At 48.1% G+C, this 18,741-nt stretch overlaps 1 non-coding gene across 1 annotated transcript; it reads left to right on the forward strand.

Annotated features, from left to right (window-relative positions):
• The first annotated feature begins 18,368 nt into the window (after positions 1 to 18,368).
• LOC114817411 lies at positions 18,369 to 18,471 on the forward strand. Its single transcript, XR_003765269.1, has one exon. It is a non-coding gene; the product is annotated as a U6 spliceosomal RNA (small nuclear RNA).
• The last annotated feature ends 270 nt before the right edge of the window (positions 18,472 to 18,741 follow it).

Below are 18,741 nucleotides of genomic sequence, written 5' to 3' on the forward strand. Positions count from 1 at the left end.
CGTATTTATTGAGTGCTTACCGTGTGCAGAGCATTGTACTAAGTGATTGGGAGAGTACAATAGCTCAGTGGAAAGAGCACGGGCTTTGGAGTCAGAGGTCATGGGTTCGAATCCCTCATCGGCCACTTGTCGACTGTGTGACTTTGGGCAAGTCACTTAACTTCTCGGTGCCTCAGTTCCCTCATCTGTAAAATGGGGATTAAGACTGTGAGCCCCACGTGGGACAACCTGATTCCCCTGTGTCTACCCCAGCGCTTGGAACAGTGCTCGGCAGATAGTAAGCGCTTAACAAATACCAACATCATTATTATCATTATTAACAATAAACAGACATATTCTCTGTCCACGACAAGTCAGAGTCGGGGATGCAGACGTGACTAAAAAATAAATAAAATTACAGATATTTACCTAAGTACTGTGGGGCTGGGAGGTGGGAAGAGTAAAGGGAGCAAGTCAGGGCGACACAGAAGGGAGTGGGAGATGAGGAAAGGTAGTATTTAGTCAGGGAAGGCCTCTTGGAGGTTATGTGCCTTCAATAAGGCCTTGAAGTCAGGGCCAGTAATTGGCGGATTTGAGGAGGGAGGGCATTTAAAGCCAAAGGCAGGATGTGGGCTAGGACTCGGCAGGGAGATAGGTGAGATTGAGGCACAGTGAGAAGGCTAGCACTAGAGGAGCACTGTGTGTGGGCTGGGCTGTAGAAGGAGAGAAGTGAGGTGAGGGAGGAGGGGGCAAGGTGGGGAGAAGTGCCTTAAAGCCAGTGGTGAGGAGTTTTTGCTTGATGTGGAGGTGGATGGGCAACCACTGGCGTTTTTGAGGAGTGGAGTGACGTGTCTTGAATGTTTTTGAGGAAAAATGATCTGGGCAGCAGAACAAAGTCCGGACTCGAGTGGGGAGAGACAGGAGGCTGGGAGGTCAGCGAGGAGGCCGAAGCAGTAATCCAGGCAGGATAGGATGAGTGATTGAATTAACGTGGTAACAGTTCGGATGGAGAGGAAAGGGAGGATTTTAGCAATGTTTTGAAAGTGGGACCGACAGGATTTCTTGGTGGATTGATTATGTCGCTTCAGTGAGAGAGAGGAGGTTTTGGGCTTGTGAGGCAGGAGGGATGGTGGTGCCATCTACAGTGATGGGAAAGTCAAGGGGAGGACAGGATTTGAGTGGGAAGATAAGGAACGCTGTTTTAGCCATGCTAAGTTTGAGGTGACTGGAGGACATTCAAGTGGAGATTGTCTTGAAGGCAGGAGGAGATGCGAGGCTGAAGAGAGGGAGAGAGACTGGGGCTGGAGATGTAGATTTGGGTGTCATCCACATAGACGCCATGGGAGCGAATGAGTTCTCCAAGGAAGTGGGTGTAGATGGAGAATAGAAGGCAATCCTGACCTGAACCTTGAGGGACCCCCGCAGTTAGAGGGTGGGAGGCAGAGGAGGAGACGGTGAAAGAGATTGAGAATGAACAACCAGAAAGAGAAGAGGAGAACCAGAAGAGGACAGAGGTCGTGAATGCAAGGTTGGATAACGTTCCAAGAGAAGGGCTTGGTCCACAGTGCCGATTTGTCCATTCCAAGCGCTTAGTACAGTGCTCTGCACATAGTAAGCGCTCAATAAATACTATTGAATGAATGAATGAACACTGGCAAAGGCAGCTAAGAGGTCAAAGAGGATTAGGATGGAGTAGAGGTCACTGGTGGATTGAAGGGGACGAAAGCCAGGTTGGAGGGGAACGAGGAGAGGATTGGAGGAGAGGAATCGGAGACAGTGGATGGAAACAACTCGCTCAAGAAGTTTAGAGTCTGAGCCGCCAGCCGGCCATGTTACCGTGGACAATTCACCTACCTTCTCTTTACCTCCGTTTCTTCATCTGTGAAATGGGGTAATAATACCTGCCTTTCTTACCTTCCTCACAGGGTTGTTGTGAAGGATGAAATGAACTAATCGCTGTGAGAGCACTTTAAGAATTAAAGTGCTATAGTAAACCAAGAATTTCTCGGGACTGTGAGCCTGTTTTGGGTAGGGAACGTGTCCACTAATTCTGCTGTGTTGGCCTCTCCCGAGGGCTTAGTACAGTGCTCTGCACGTAGTAAATACTCAATAAATGGTATCGATTCCCAGTACTTAAAACAGCGCTTGGCACATAGTAAGCGCTTAACAAATATCATCGTGGCTCAGTGGAAAGAGCACGGGCTTGGGAGTCATAGGTCATGAGTTCGAATCCCTGCTCTGCCACTTGTCAGCTGTGTGACTGTGGGCAAGTCACTTGACTTCTCTGTGCCTCAGTTTCCTCATCTGTAAAATGGGGATTAACTGTAAGCCTCACGTGGGACAACCTGATTACCCTGGATCTCTCCCAGCGCTTAGAACAGTGCTCGGCACATAGTAAGCGCTTAACAAATACCAACATTATTATCATATCATCATTTATTTTTATTGATTGATTGATGACCAAACCTCCCTAAACCAGGGAGACAGCAGGCAGAAGAAACAGGATGCTGTTCCCTGACAGAGACATCTGGAAACAGATATAGGTGGGAGCTAATTCAGTCACAATATTGCTAGTCATTAAGGTCTCCAAAATGGTTGAACGGATGCGCCGAGGCTCTCCAGAAGGCAGAGGGTCTGTCTAGACACTAGTTTCCAGGAATTTCAAATTGGAAAGATGAGATTACTACTTTTTTTTTTTGCCTTCTTGCCAGGCTAATATAATGCTGTCCTCTCTTACAATGCCTGGGGCCTCCTTCTTGACTCCCTGGAGTCTGAGACCCTCAAAAGCTGTAACCCATCAGCCCACAGGAGGCAAACAGGATCGGATTTGATTTCAGAAGAAAGAACTTGCTCCTAACCTGATGGACTCCAGCAGGCGAGAGGATCCAGGCAGCCAGCATTACATAGGACACAAAGTGAAAGGAAATGTGTGTTTGTGTTTGCGTGTGTGCTTATGGTATTTGTTAAGCGCTTACTCTGGGCCAGGCACTGTACTGAGTGCTGGGGTAGATACAAGCTAATCAGGTTGGACACAGACCATGTCTCACATGGGGCTCACAGTTTTAATCCCCATTTTACAGATGAGGTAACTGAGGCACAGAGAAGTGAAGTGACTTGCTCAGGGTCACACAGGAGACAAGTGGTGGAGCTGGGTTTGGAACCCAGGTCCTACTGACTCCCAGGCCTGCGCTCTATCCGCTAGGCCACATCTCAACAAAAAACAGCTTTGGTCTTGTTGCCATGGATTTCAGTCCTGGGGAATGGGAGGGGGCTGGGAACTATCGGTGTGGGGACTCGGGTGACCCCCCAGTAATAATAATAATAATAATAGTAATAATGTTGGTATTGGTTAAACGCTTACTATGTGCAGAGCACTGTTCTAAACGCTGGGTTAGATACAGGGTAATCAAGTTGTCCCACGTGAGGCTCACAGTCTTAATCCCCATTTTACAGATGAGGTAACTGGGGCACAGAGAAGTTAAGTGACTTGCTCAAAGTCACACAGCTGACAAGCAACTGAGCCAGGATTTGAACCCATGACCTCTGACTCCCAAGCCCGGGCTCTTTCCACTGAGCCACGCTGCTTCTCTAAATATTTGTTAAGCACATACTATGTGCCAAGCACCGTTCTAAGCACTGGGGTAGATACAAGGTAATCAGGTTGTCCCACGTGGGGCTCACAGTCTACATCTCCATTTTACAGCTGAGGTAACTGAGGCACATAGAAGTGAAGTGACTTGCCCAAGGTCACACAGCTGACAAGCAGCAGAGCAGGTATTAGAACTCATGACCTCTGACTCCCAAGCCCGTGCTCTCTCCACGAAGCCCTGCTGCTTTCTTTTCCTTTCTCACTTGCTTTGTATTTGGGTTTCCCTTCTATTCTTTTGCTGTTTGGTTTTGCTTTTGTTTCATGTTTGCAAGGAAGAGAAAAAGACCCCCCTCAACACTTACTAAAGCACAGCTCGGTGCCAAACCCGATAGGAACTTATGAAACATGGATGAGATTACAGCACTGTCTGCTGCTGCTGTGGCCATACAGGAGCTTTCTATTCCACAGCGGCAGGATGGAGCCACGTCAATACTTGCCACTGGCCAAGGCGAGGGGGCCAGCGTGGCTAGCCCAGGGCGATGGCCATCACCATTACTGCAAGGGCCAGCCGAGCTCTGGGCTGCTAGTAGAAGGTGTCTTTTCCTTTTCCCTAATCCCAAACTCAAGTGGGTTAAAAAACAGGCAACCCAATCTGGAGGGAAAGAGCGAGGGAGAGAGGAAAATGTGAGAGGGAAAGGCGGGAGAAGATGGAGAGAGGCAGAAAAGAGGGAGAGAGGGAGGATGAGGGAAATAGAGGAAGAAGGAAGATGAGGGAGGGAGGAGGCAGGGGGAGGGAGAGTGCCCACCAACTCTATTAAGTTGTATTTTCTAAAGCGCTTCACACGGCGCTCTGCACACAGTAAGCACTCAATAAATTAGAACAGTGCTCTGCACATAGTAAGCGCTTAACAAATACCAACATTATTATTATTATTATAAATACCATTAATTGATTCAAAAGCATTTTGAACCTACTTTCAATCCTCTTCCCCTAATGGCACAGGCCAGATAAAGTGCCTCTCTATATTTTCGTGGACACAGTGTGCGAGAAATTATTTCTCACTGACAAACACCATTGCAGTCGCAGCATCATCTCAGAACACAAAGGACAGATATTTACATGTGCGCGCACACACTCACAAAATAGTCCCGGTCTCCTCATTTCTCATCCCAAATGAAGGACCCGGCTTCTACCCAGATAGATCATTTCCCACAATGTTATTCAACAAGTCACCCCAGTTTCCAGACAGCCTTGTGATACTATGAGAACGCGAAGAGACATTTTAATTTGTTATTAATCTATGTTGCCTTTCCCTGAGGGTGAGCTGATAAAGCGATTATGCCCCAAGAGACAGCCCTAGTGCATTTTTATAAGCAGTGCAGCCCCCTTTTTAAAACTGCTCATTTTAAACATTTTCTGCAGCAAGATTTGCCCTTTAAAGCTTGCTCACACAATGTCTACCCTGATTTTACCAATGATTTCCCACTTGTACCATTTTCATTCCTGAATCTCTCAGGAAACGCTAGCCTGAGGTGGTATTGTTTGGGGATTTCAGTCTGCACTTGTGAGAGCATGGATGGATAAGCAGGTGAATGAACAAATGAATGAACGGATACCTGGAATTTCCCAGAACCGCGGAAAGCCCAATTACGGTTAGCGCAAAAAAGAAAGCAGTTAACAGGAAGCGGGTAGAGACAAGAAGAAGGGAAAGCGGAGAAGCCGGGCTCTAGCATCTGGCTGTCTTCGGCCCTGCTCTGTCTTCATGTGTCTCCTAGAATGTCACACTCAGCTCCATTCCGTACCCCACTGGCCCTCCTCCCCAAATCGAATAGCCCGGAAGCAACATGGCCAACTGGGAAAGTCCCAGGCCTGGGATGCAGAGACTTGGGTTCTAATTCCGGCTCTGCCACTTCCCTGTTGGGTGGCCATAGGCGAGTCATAATCTCTTCATGCCTCGGTTTTCTCGTCTGTACCTTGGCCTCAACTATCTCACTGTCGACTTCACGCCCACATCCTACCTCTGGCCTTGAACGCCCACCCTCATCATATCAGACAGGTAAATTGCTCTCCCCAACTCAGAGCCTTATTGAAGGCACATCTCCCTCATCACATCAGACAGGTAATTGCTCTCCCCAACTCAAAGCCTTATCGAAGGCACATCTCCTCCAGGAAGCCTTCCCTCACTAAGCCCTCCTCTCATTCCCTTCTGTGTCACTCTTACTTGCTCCTTTCTTCATCTTCCCTCCCATCCCCACAGTATATGTGTGTGTAATTTATTTATTTATTCCTATTAATGTCTGTCTGCCCCTCTAGACGGTGAGCTCGCTGTGGGCAGGAATGTGTCCGTGTTATTGGACTCTCCCAAGCACTTAGTACAGTGCTTTGCACACAGTAAGCGCTCAATAAATACAGTTGAATAAAATGGAGATTTAAATACTTGTTCTCCCCTCTCTTTGGATTCTGAGCTCCATGTGGATCAGGGACTGTGTCTGACCTAATTTTCTTTATTGAGCTTAGTGCTTAGTCCTTGGCACATGCTAAGGACTCAATATTATTATTGTCATTATTGGTATCATTATTATTTGCACAAATTCCATGATTTTCAAGTAGCCCAATGTCCCTAGAATAGCAGCTGTGGGCCGGAGAAGAGGTGTGCAGGCCGGGAAGGAAGTTCTCCTGCAGAGGAGTGTGACCAGTGAGAGAAGACGATTGGGTTGGGGAGGTGAGCCTAACAAGACTCCACATTAATGACGCATGCGCTGTGCAAATATGTAAATGAGGCAATGGGACAACCTGAATTGAAGAGGCTCCTACTCAAGGGCAATTTGTTCTAATGTCCCTGAAAAACCAAGCAACCAGCTCTCACTTCCACTGGAATCTGTAAGGGGTTTATTATGTGCTAACCACCCTTCTAAGCGCTGTTAATCAGGTTGGCTATAGTCCCTGTCCCACGTGGGGCTCATACTCTTAATCCCCATTTTACAGATGAGGTAACTGAGGGCCCAGAGAAGTGAAGCGACTTGCCCAAGGTCACACAGCAGATCTGTGGCTGAGCAGGGTTTAGAACCCAGGTCCTTCTGACTCCCAGGCCTGTCTTCTATCCACTAAGCCATGCCGCTTAACTCTAATCAGGTCAGACACAGTCCTTGCCGCACAGCAGAATGGTGTAGTAACAATAATAATAATAATAATAATAATGGTGTTTCTAAGATCTTACTATGGGCCAAGCACTGTTCTAAGCACTGGGGTAGATACACGGTAATCAGGTTGACCCACTCTTAACCCCTATTTTAAAGATGAGGCAACTAAGGCACAGAGGAGTTAAATGATTTTCCAAAGTCACACAGCCGACGTGGCAGAGCTGGGATTAGAATCCATGACATCCGCTTCCCGAGCCCATGCTCTTTCCACTAAGCCATGCTCCTTCTGTGATAGAGCAAAGGTCCGGGAGTCAGAAGGTCATGGGTTCTAATCCCGACTCTGACGCTTCCCTGCTGTGTGATCCTGGGCCAGTCACTCCACTTCTTGTGCCTCAGTTACCTCATCCGTAAAATGGGGATTGAAACTGTGAGCCCCACATGGGACAGCGACTGTGTCCAACTCAATTTGCCTGTGACCACCTTAGTGCTTAGTACAGTGCCTGGAACACATTAAGTGCCTAAGAAATACCACCATTATTATTAATATGTCACTCACATTCCAGGAGGGGGGGGAGAACGGATATTTTATCCTCCTTTTACAGATGAGGCACAGAGTTGTTGAGTGGCTTGTCCAAGGTCACACAGTTGACAAGTGGTGAAATCTGAATTAGAACCCAGGTCCCCTCACTATGATCTAACCACTTGGCTACGCTGCTTCCCCCAAATCTGACCCCGGGCCAAAAATGGACATCCCCTCTCATTTTCCAAAATGCCCATTCCGTCCCGGTCTCCCTAATCATTTTCTCATTATTTTTGCTCTCGATTTCCCCGTCGTTATTATTCCGTTTACATAACGTCACTCACCAAACGCTTCCAGACTCCTTCCAGCCAGCGTGCACAATACATTCCAATTATGTAATTACGCCATTGTAATCAAATCATTAAGATTCACATTAAACATGTATTAAAGTTCACAAAGAAAAGGGAGCTCCAGACGCAGGCGCCAAGTGGGAGGGAAGGAGGCAACGAGGCTTTAATTGCATCTTGCTCTTAATTAGTCAGGGATTCCAGCTTCGGAGTCTCAGGTGGGAAATCACAGAGGATGGAGTACAGGTTCTGTATTTTAAAGAAGCAGAGAAAACTCAGAAAGAATCCCGTACTCAGAAACGGACTGATGCAACATACAACGGGATTGCAAATAGCGCCTCTCCTGCTGGGCTGGGATGAGTGGACGATGTATGCGGCGTAATCAAGTGACGGTGACGACGGTATGTGTTAAGCTCTTACTATGTATTAAACACTGTTCTAAGCGCTGAGGTAGATTCAAGGTGATCAGGTTGGACTCGGTCCCTGGCCCCCGTGGCGCTCACAGTCTCGATCCCCATTTTACAGTTGATGTAACTGAGGCCCAGATTATAATAATCATTAAAGATCATGGTATTTGGAAAGCACTTACTCTGTGTCAAGCACCGTTCTAAACGCTGGGGTAGATACAGTGTAATAATAATAATAATAACGTTGGTATTTGTTAAGCGCTTCCTATGTGCAGAGCACTGTTCTAAGCGCTGGGGTAGACACAGGGGAATCAGGTTGTCCCATGTGGGGCTCCCAGTCTTCATCCCCATTTGACAGATGAGGGAACTGAGGCCCAGAGAAGTGAAGCGACTTGCCCACAGTCACACAGCTGACGAGTGGCAGAGCTGGGATTCGAACTCAGGACCTCTGACTCCAAAGCCCGTGTCCTTTCCACTGAGCCACGCTGCTTCCCATCTCTACCCCAGCGCTTAGAACAGTGCTCTGCACATAGTAAGCTCTTAACCGATACCAACGATATTATCAGGGGATGGGATCAGATATCCGAACCCCGGTTGAGGTAGGAAGATTGGGTCTGGAGTTCAGATTCCGGGAGGTGCCTCTCCTCAGTGTTTGGAAGAAGTGGGCTGCTGCAAACCCAGACCTCTAAGCTCCCTCGAGTTATCCAACCTCTGAATCCAGACTCGAATTGTTTTGGGAGTCTCCCGAAGAATCCCACTTCTAGGGTCTCTGACACCTGGAATCTGAATTCAAGGATTTGATCGCTCCAGAGAGGAAGTGTTTTACGGGCTCTAATTGAATCCCTAAAAGCTGAGTACCCCGGCACAACCCCACCTCTCCATCCAAGCGACTGCTGGGAAGTGAGCAATACCAGAGAAAGTGGAAGAAATCACCTAAGGTGCAACGGACGCTAAATTTATTTCCCGTCCTCAAGGAGTTTACAGTTGCAGGCAACAAAGCATTTTGAAAAATTGTTAACAGGTCTAGCGGAGCATCACGGCCTAGTGGAAAGAGCATGAGCCTGGGAATCAGAGGACCTGAGTTCTAATCTCTACTCAGCTTGTCTGTTTTGTTTTGTTGTCTGTCTCCCCCTTCTAGACTGTGAGCCCCTGTTGTCAGGCAGGGATTGTCTCTATCTGTTGCCAGATTGTACTTTCCAAGCGCTTAGTACATTGCTCTGCACACAGTAAGCGCTCAATAAGCATGACTGACTGAATGAACTTAACTTCTCGGTCCCTTAATTATCTCAACTTAAGCAGCGTGGCTCCGTGGAAAGAGCACGGGCTCAGGAGTCACAGGTCGTGGGTTCTAATCCCGGCCCCGCCACCTGTCCGCTGTGTGACTTTGGGCGAGTCGCTTCACTTCTCGGCGCCTCAGTTCCCTCGTCTGTAAAATGGGGATGAAGACTGTGAGCCCCACGTGGGACAACCTGTTAACTCTGTATCTACCCCAGTGCTTAGAACAGTGCTCGGCATGTAGTAAGCGCTTAATAAATGCCAACATTATTATGATTATTAAAATGGGGATTAAATAATAGTAATTATGGCATTTTTTAAGTGCTTACTATGTGTCAAGCACCGTTCTAGAGCGCTCGGGTAGATGCAAGGTAATCAGGTGGGGCTCACAGCCTTAATCCTCATTTTACAGATGAGATAACTGAGGCACAGAGAAGTTAAGCGACTTGCCCAAGGTCACCCAGCCGACGAGTGGCAGAACGGGGATTAGAACCCACGTCCTCTGACTCCCAAACCCGGGCTCTTTCCACTAACCCACGCTGCTTCTCTAATCCCTCTTCCTTAGACTGTGAGCCCCAAGTGGGACAGGGACTGTGTCCAACCTGAAGAACTGGTATCTACCCCAGCGCTAAGAACAGTGCTTGGCACACGGTAAGCACTTAATGAATAGCATGATAAAGAAACAGAAGGAAGAATAAAAATATATGAAGGCAGCTGAATAAATAATTGAATATACAGCTGAATTTCTCCCACATCACGGGGTTTGTAACAAGTCCTGCGTTAGGGAAGACTCATTCATTCAGTCGCATTTAATGAGTGCTAACTCGAAAGCACTGTAATAATAATAATGTTGGTATTTGTTAAGCGCTTACTACGTGCAGAGCACCGTTCTAAGCGCTGGGGTAGATACAGGGGAATGAGGTTGTCCCACGTGAGGCTCCCAGTCTTCATCCCCATTTTACACATGAGGGAACTGAGGCACAGAGAAGTGAAGAGACTCGCCCACAGTCACCCAGCTGACAAGGGGCAGAGTCGGGATTCAAACCCATGACCTCTGACTCCCAAGCCCGGGCTCTTTCCGCTGAGCCACGCTGGTTCTCTCTGAACTCATATTTTAGTACTTCTGCCTTGGCTGCACACAAACATTTCTCCCACACCGCATCCCATTCAAGTCAGAAAGACCAGTCTTGTCGGAAGAACCTTCCCTTAATCCGCTAGCAGCATTCACCAACGCGTGAAGTGAAAACGCGTTCAGTATAGGAGAAGTGACAGTAAAGAGAGAGAAAAATACAGAAGTGCTAAGAGTGGCTGTTGGGTTGATACACGACTTCGAGTGTTGGGGATTAGTCAGGGAAGGCTTCCTGGAGGTGGGATTTTTAGGAGGGCTTGGAATAGGGAACGGATGGGGTTTAGCAGGGGGACCGGGGGAGACAGCAGCAGTCAAGATCGAGATCGCTCCTTTCAGACAGGCTCTGGAAAGACTGGGAAGCTAAGAAGCAGAATCAAAAGTGGCAGGAGTTCCCGCGGTCGACGAGGACATTTGCCCGCGAATCTTTTCCTTTCGCTAGGCCTGAAAGAAGCCGGATTTCACACATCAATCATTTCTTAGCATATCTATATTCGTAGATCAGGTTCACCATCACCGGCATCATCTTAAAGCTCCACAGATCTAAATGGAGCAGGAAGGGATTAGGAGAAACGGAAGACGATCCTCATCATTAATATTTATCGAGTGCCGGGTGCAAGGCAATGAGCTAAACATAACCTAGTGGACAAAACACGGGCCTGGGAGTCAGAAGGACCCGGGTTCTAATGCCGCCTCTGCCACTTGTCTGCTGTGGGACCTTGAGCATGTCACTTCACTTCTCTGTGCCTCAGCTCCCTCATCTGTGAAAAGGGGATGAAGACTGTGGAACCACTGTGGGACAGCAACCGTGTCCAACCTGATTACCTCGTATCTACCCCGGCGCTTAGAACAGTGCATGATGCATTCATTCATCCATTCATTCGTTCAGTCGCATTTATCGAGCATTTCCTGTGTGCAGAGCACTGTAGTAAGCGCTTGGAAAGTACAATTTGGCAACGGATAGAGACAATCCCTACCCAACGACGGGCTCACAGTCTAGAAGGGGGAGAAAGATAACGAGACAACGCAAAACAAATAGACAGGCATCAGTAGCATCAGAATAGATCAATAGAACCATAGATATATATGCACATCATTAATAAAATAAAGAGAGCAGTAAATAGGTACAAATATATACAAGTGCTGTGGGGAGGGGAAGGGGGTAGAGCAGAAGAAGCGAATGGGGCAATGGGGAGCGGAGGAGGAGCAGAGGGAAAGGGAGGGCTCAGTCTGGGAAGGCCTCCTGGAGGAGGGGAGCTCTCAGTAGGGCTCGGAAGAGGGGAAGAGAGTTAGTTTGGCAGTTGTGAGGAGGGAGGCCGTTCCGGGTCAGAGGTGGGACGTGGGCCAGGGGTCGATGGCGGGATAGGCATGAACGGGGTCAGTGAGGAGGTGAGCGGCAGAGAAGCGGAGCGTACGGGGTGGGCAGTAGAAAGAGAGAAGGGAGGTGAGGTAGGAGAGGGCAAGGGGATGGACAGCTTGGAAGCCAAGAGTGAGGAGTTTTTGCTTCACGCAAAGGTTGATAGGCGACCACTGGAGATTTTTGAGGAGGGGAGTGACATGCCCAGAGCATTTCTGCAGAAAGATAATCCGGGCAGCAGAGTGAAGTATAGACTGAAGCCGAGACTGTAGACTGAAGCAGGGGTACTTAAATACCGTTATTATTATTTTCTATATTGTTATTATGTGCTTGTCACATATTCAGCTACATCCATGGATCAGGGTTCTAATCTGTTTCTAGTGCAGTCAATTAATAGCGTCTGCATGGATGTATCCAAGTTATCTGCTTTCAAATATAATCAAGCATTCTTGTATGATCCAAACTATCCCGAGTTAAGTACAGTGTACCTAGTGAACACTCAATAAATACCACTCCCATTACTATTTCCAGCTGACTGTGAAGGTCTGACACGCACCTTACCGATGCACGGAAACACTTGGTCGCAACCCCCACCTCCACAGCCAACGGTGAGAGGAGAAGCTGTGGTCTAGTGATTAGAGCAGAGGTCTGGTAATCAGGACCCGAGTTCTAATCCCGATTCTGCCCCCTGTCTGCTGCATGACCATGGACAAGTCACTTGACTTCACTGGGCCTCAATTACCTCATCTGCAAAATGGGCCTTGAGACTCTGAGCCCCATGTGGGACAGGGACTGTGTCCAACCCTATTAGCTTGCATCTACCCCAGCGCTTCATTCATTCAATCGTATTTATTGAGTGCTTACTTTGAGCAGAGCACTGTATTAAGCACTTGGAAAGTACCATTAGACAACAAATAGAGACAGTCCCTACCCCATGGGCTCGGAGACCAGGAGGGGGGAGAAAGACAACAAAACAAAGCTAAGCAAGTAGATAAGCATCGATTGCAACAATGTAAATAGATGGAATTAATAATAATAATAATAATAATGGCATTTGTTAAGCGCTTCCTATGTGCCAAGCACTGTTCTAAGCTCTGGGGAGGATACGAGGCCATCAGGTTGTCCCACGTGGGGCTCACGGTCTTCATCCCTATTTAACAGATGAGGTAACTGAGGCGCAGAGAGGTGAAGTGACTGGCCCACAGTCACACAGCTGACAAGCGGGACTTGAACCCATGTCCTCTGAGTCCCCAGCCCGGGCTCTTTCCACTGAGCCACGTTTAGATTCGCAGAAAGCCAACATTTTTCCCTTCTGAGAGCTTGGGGCGGTGAGACCCAAAGCCCCAATTATAGATATATATATATACATCATTAATAAAATAAATAGAATAATAAATATGTACATATATGCACAAGTGTTGTGGGGCGGGAAGGGGGGTAGAGCAGAGGGAGGGAGTTGGAGCGTTGGGGAGGGGAGGAGGAGCAGAGGGAAAGGGGGGCTCAGTCTGGGAAGGCCTCCTGGAGGAGGGGAGCTTTCAGTGCCTGGCACAGAGTAGAGAAGCTTAGAGAATCAGCGTGGCTCAGTGGAAAGAGCCTGAGCTGGGGAGTCAGAGGTCATGGGTTCAAATCCCGGCGCCACTGTTTGTCAGCTGTGTAACTTTGGGCAATTCATTTCACTTCTCTGTGCCTCAGTTCTCTCATCTGTAAAATGGGGATGAAGACTGTGAGCCCCACGTGGGACAACCTGATCACTTTGCATCCCCCCAGTGCTTTGCACATAGTAAGCGCTTACCAAATGCCATCATCATCATCATCACAGAGTAAGCACTTAACAAATACCATTATTGTTATTATTACTAGTACCGTGAGGTAAGAGGCGAGAAGCCACGTGTCCTAGTGGAGAGAACACAGGCCTGGGAGTCAGAAGACCTGAGTTCTAATCCTAGCTCTGCCACTTAATAATAATAATGTTGGTATTTGTTAAGCGCTTACTATGTGCGAGCACTGTTCTAAGCGCTGGGGTAGACACAGGGGAATCAGGTTGTCCCACGTGGGGCTCACCGTCTTCATCCCCATTTTACAGATGAGGGAACTGAGGCACCGAGAAGTTAAGTGACTTGCCCAAAGTCACACAGCTGACAAGTGGCCGAGCCGGAATTTGAACCCATGACCTCTGACTCCAAAGCCTGTGCTCTTTCCACTGAGCCACGCTGCACTTGTGTGCTGTGTGACCCTGGCCAAGTCACTTAACTTTTCTGTGCCTCAGTTCCCTCACCTGTAAAATGAGGATTAAGGCTGTGAGCCCCATATGAGACCTGGACGGTGTCCAACCTGATTAGCTCGTATCTACTCCAGCGCTTAGAGTTTAACAGAGGCCATAAGATAAATAAATAAAAAAGATTCCCACCTGGGCCACCTCCCTCCAGAGCTGAACAAGAAAACACATTTGCTCCCCGTTATCTCCACCGAGCAATGATTGGAAACTCTGCCAAGGATGAAACATGCTATCTAGCAGCTGTTATCTCATTTGGATGAATAATATGAAAACCCCCGCACAATTTAATATGCCGCCGTCCGATATTTTTATCCTTATCTCCCCAGGACCGTAGGTGATAGAAACCATATTAGATGGGTCGTGTGGATTGCGGCGGGGGGTTGTGGAGGGAGAGGGAAAGAGCTGCCATCCGACAGGAGAAAAGACGCGAACGAGGATATTATTTTAGAACGTCAATCTCGCTTGTATCTACATTGACAAGATCTTTATCAAAATAAGGGCCCCGACATGTAGGCCTGTCTGTGCCTGGTTATCTAGGTACAGGATGACACCCCCACTGTCACCGCTCAAACTGTAATCTACGATTTCACTTGGGAGGAGGGAGGCAGGGAGCGCATTATCCGGGTGTCTGTCGTGGAAAGGCATGTGGCCAAGGTGATAAAAGAGCAAGCAGGCAGGGGGTCTCCAAGGATATGTAGACAATGCCTTCGGTGGCAGGAGATGGATTTCATTATTGAAACAGGTCGGTAGATTGGGGGCAGAAAAATAATTCCACGCACCCTACAAACTTGGGCTCGGAAAGAGAGGAGGAGGGGGAGGGAGAGACGGAGACCGAGTGGAAGGAAGAGGATGCGAAACGAGAGAGGGGGAGAAAATGAAAAGCCGATCCTATCTACAGCACTTTCAACTGGAAGAGAAATGTGTTCCAATAAATCTTTTATGGCTTTTCCTGTACTTGAAGATGAAATGTAGCAAACTGCAAGCACCTGATAGACACGTAGGGTTTTTTTCCCCCTTTTCCCTTTGTTTTGTTTTTAAAACCATTATTCCAAAATGTTTTTAAGAGTTAGCCTTATCCGAAGGGAAGCGTGCAGATCTGCATCGTAATTTGGGAGAGATTAAAGAAGTCTGCTCTCCATCCCAGGTGGCGATAGAAAAGACAGCGCTCGCAGTCCTGGAACAATATCTTTTTAGAAATCTGAACACGATACCAGCCCACAGTGGGCCTATTACTCCCACATCGCCCAAAAGGTCATCTAGGAACTTTTTCCTCTGCTTCCAGAGATCCATTTGCTCCGTCCCTGGAGCTTTATCACACCTCATTGTCGTCCAGATGGTTTGGATCGTAGGACCAGTTCCGTGGTGAGGTCACGGCCTTCGGGACCATCCTGCCTTGACCCTGCTGAATGACGTGGCAGGGAATGACCGAATGACCCAAGTCTAGTAGCCCCTCCAAGCGCAGAATTCACTTGCTATGTGGGATTTCCCCCTCTGGCTCAAGAAAAGTGGTGCTTAACTCCCCATATCGGTCCCAATCATTCATCCATTCATTCAATTGTATTTATTGAGCGCTTTCTGTCTACAGAGGACCGTACTAAGCGCTTGGGAAAGTACAATAAGATCATAAACAGTGACATTCCCTGCCCACAGCCAGCTCATATCTAGCGGTGGGGAGACAGACATCAGTTCCAAGCAGGAACTGGCTACTGACTATTGTTCCCCAAGGATCAGCTTCCCTAGACTCCTGAATTGGCTCAAATACACAGAGGCTCCCTGATACTAATAATAACAATAAAAATAATAATAGTGTTTCAGTGCTGACTGTGTGGTGAGAACCATACTGAACACTGGGATAAATACAAGATAATCAGGTTGGAACCAGTTCCCGTCCCACACGGGGCTCATGGTCTAAAGAACGGGTACTTTGTGCCCACTTTACGGATGAGGAAACTGAGACAAGGAGCCATGAAGCGATCTGATCAAGGGGCAAGCAAGGGGCAGAATCAGGATTAGAACCCAGGTCTTTTCGCTTAGAGGCCGATGTTCTTTCCATTAGGCCACGCTCCGGCCTGACCTTGGCAATGGCATCTCCTTCTTGGCAAATAATGGCGGTATTTGTTAAGCCCTTACTGTGTACCAAACACTGTACTTAGCGCTAGGGTAGATACAAGGAATTGGTAGGACGCAGTGAGGCTCAGGGTGTAAGTAGAAGGGGGTAGGATTTAATCCCCGTTTTTCACAGATGAGGAAAGGGCAGTATAGAGAAATTCATAAGAAGCTGCGTGGTATAGAGCACGGGCTTGGGAGTCTAATCCCGACTCCACCACTTGTCTGCTGTGTGACTTTGGGCAGGCCAACTTCTCTGGGCCTCAGTTACCTCAGCTGTAAAATGGGAATTGAAACTGTGAGCCCTACGTGGGACAACCTGATAACTCTGTATCTACCCCAGTGCTTAGAACAGTGCTTGGCACATAGTAAGCTCTTAACAAGTTCCATTATTATTATTCACTCATTCATTTATTCAGTCATATTTATTGAGTGCTTGCTGTGTGCAAAGCACTGTACTGAGAGCTTGGGAGAGTCCGGTATAACGATAAACAGACACATATCCAGGCCGGAACGGGCTCAATTGACTTGCCTCAAGCCACACAGCGGACAGGTGACGGAGCTGGGATTAAAATCAAGGTGCTCTGACTCCCAGACCCGGGCTTTAACCCCAGGCCACACTGAAGAGCATCATTTTTCACCCTCAGTGCCGACTGAATCAATTCTGGAAAAAAAAGGGGCAGTTACTCCGAGCCCACCACTCTCAGGCATCCCACCCACCAGTCCCTCCGTCCCCTCCCTCCGCCCGGACCAGCCAGGCTGCTGTCGGAGCACATCTCCTCCAAGAGGCCTTCCCTGATTAAGCCCTCCTTTCCTCCTCTCTCACTCCCTTCCGAGTCGACCTGACTGGCCGCCTGTATTCATCCCCCCTCCCAGCCCCACAGCACTTACGTACATATCTGTCATTTATTTATTTCTGTGAATGTCTGTCTCCATCCTCTAGCCCGTTACCTCGTTGTGGGCAGGGCGTGTGTCTGTTTAGTGTCCTATTGGACTCGCCCAAGAGCTTAGGGCAGTGCTTTACACACAGTAAGCGCTCAATAAATACGACGGAATAAATGAATGTCTTCCGCCAAGGCGGGCCCACCCAGACACAACTGGCCCTGAAAGTCCAACAGCACAATGGAAACGGACGGGGCCTAGATCTCTCGACCCACCCTGTTCTCCAGGCCTTGCCTGCACCAACATGGTCCACGCAGCCAGATCTCAATGAGTATTGTCCAGAGCTGGCAAACACTCTCCTCCACACGTCTCTCGTTCAATCTATCATCAAATCCTGTCCGTCCTCCCTTCGTAACATCTCTAAAATCTATCCCTTCCTCTCCACGCTGGTCTGAACGCTTGCCATGGTCCACATCAACGGCTGCATCAATCTCCTCACTAGCCTCCCTGCCTCCAATCCTGAGAAGCAGCACAGTCTAGTGGCTAGAACACGGCCCTGGGAGTCAAAAGGACCCGGGGTGTGATCCTCGCTCCACCGCTTGTCCGCTGTGTGACCTTGGGCAAGTCACTTCACTTCTCTAGGCCTCAGTTCCCTCATCTGGAAAATGGGGATTGAGACCGTGAGCCCCACGTGGCACAGGGACTGTCCAACCCATTTGCTTGTATCCACTCCAGTGCTTAGCGCGTGGCACATAGCAAGCGCTTAACAGATACCATTATTATTATTCCCTGGGCCTCAGTTTCCTTCATCTGTAAAATGGGGATTCTATGTCTGCTCACCCTCCTACTTGGACAGTGAGCTCCATGTAGGACAGAGAGTCTCTCTGACCTGATTTCTTTGCATTTTACCCCATTGCTTCTCTCCTGTGAATCAACGCTATCCTGTAAGGAGATTATGCATTCACCGATGAAGCTTAGAGTTCTGCCATTGAGAAATATTCTCGCCAGGGTTACCCATAATGGAAAGATCTAAACCTAGGCATCCAACAAAGTTGATTCACCTGTGCTGGGCAGCACCGGCACGGGAAAGAGTCGAAGACGGATGATCAAGTGATCAAAATGTTGATCAGAGACAAAGGCAGAGACTTTAAGTTTTTACCGCACAGAAGAAGGCAATGGTGTATTTTTTTACCAAGAAAACTCTGTGGATACAAAGTCCATAAAGTCACCATGAATTCGAAACGACTCGAGGGCGTATGATGATGATGACCAGTGCTTTAGTACAGCGTTTAACACATGGTAAACGCTCAAAAGCACAATTATATTAATCCGCCCATCGTTTCCTCAGGAGCTCCTGGGAGTTCTTGCTTCTGTAGCGCTTATACTAAAATTGGAACAGTGAAGAGAAGACTAGCGTAGGCCCTCTGCATGGATGACACTCAAATTTGTGAAGCATTCCACATTTTTTCCTAAGCCCTCCTTGCCTCTTCTCCCATTCCCTTCTCTGTTGCCCTGACTTGCTCCCTTCATTCATCATCCCGCAAGCCCTGTAGCTCTTATGTACAGAACTGTCATTTATTCATTTATTAACGTCTGTCTCCTCTAATAATAATAATGATGATGGCATCTGTTAAGCGCTTACTATGTGTTAAGTACTGTTCTAAGCGTTAGGGTAGATACAAGATAATCAGATTGTCCCATGGGGGGGGCTCACAGACTTAATCCCCATAATTGAGG

The sequence above is a fragment of the Ornithorhynchus anatinus genome, chromosome 1, assembly GCF_004115215.2.
Source record: "Ornithorhynchus anatinus isolate Pmale09 chromosome 1, mOrnAna1.pri.v4, whole genome shotgun sequence".
In the NCBI taxonomy this organism is placed as follows: domain Eukaryota; kingdom Metazoa; phylum Chordata; class Mammalia; order Monotremata; family Ornithorhynchidae; genus Ornithorhynchus; species Ornithorhynchus anatinus.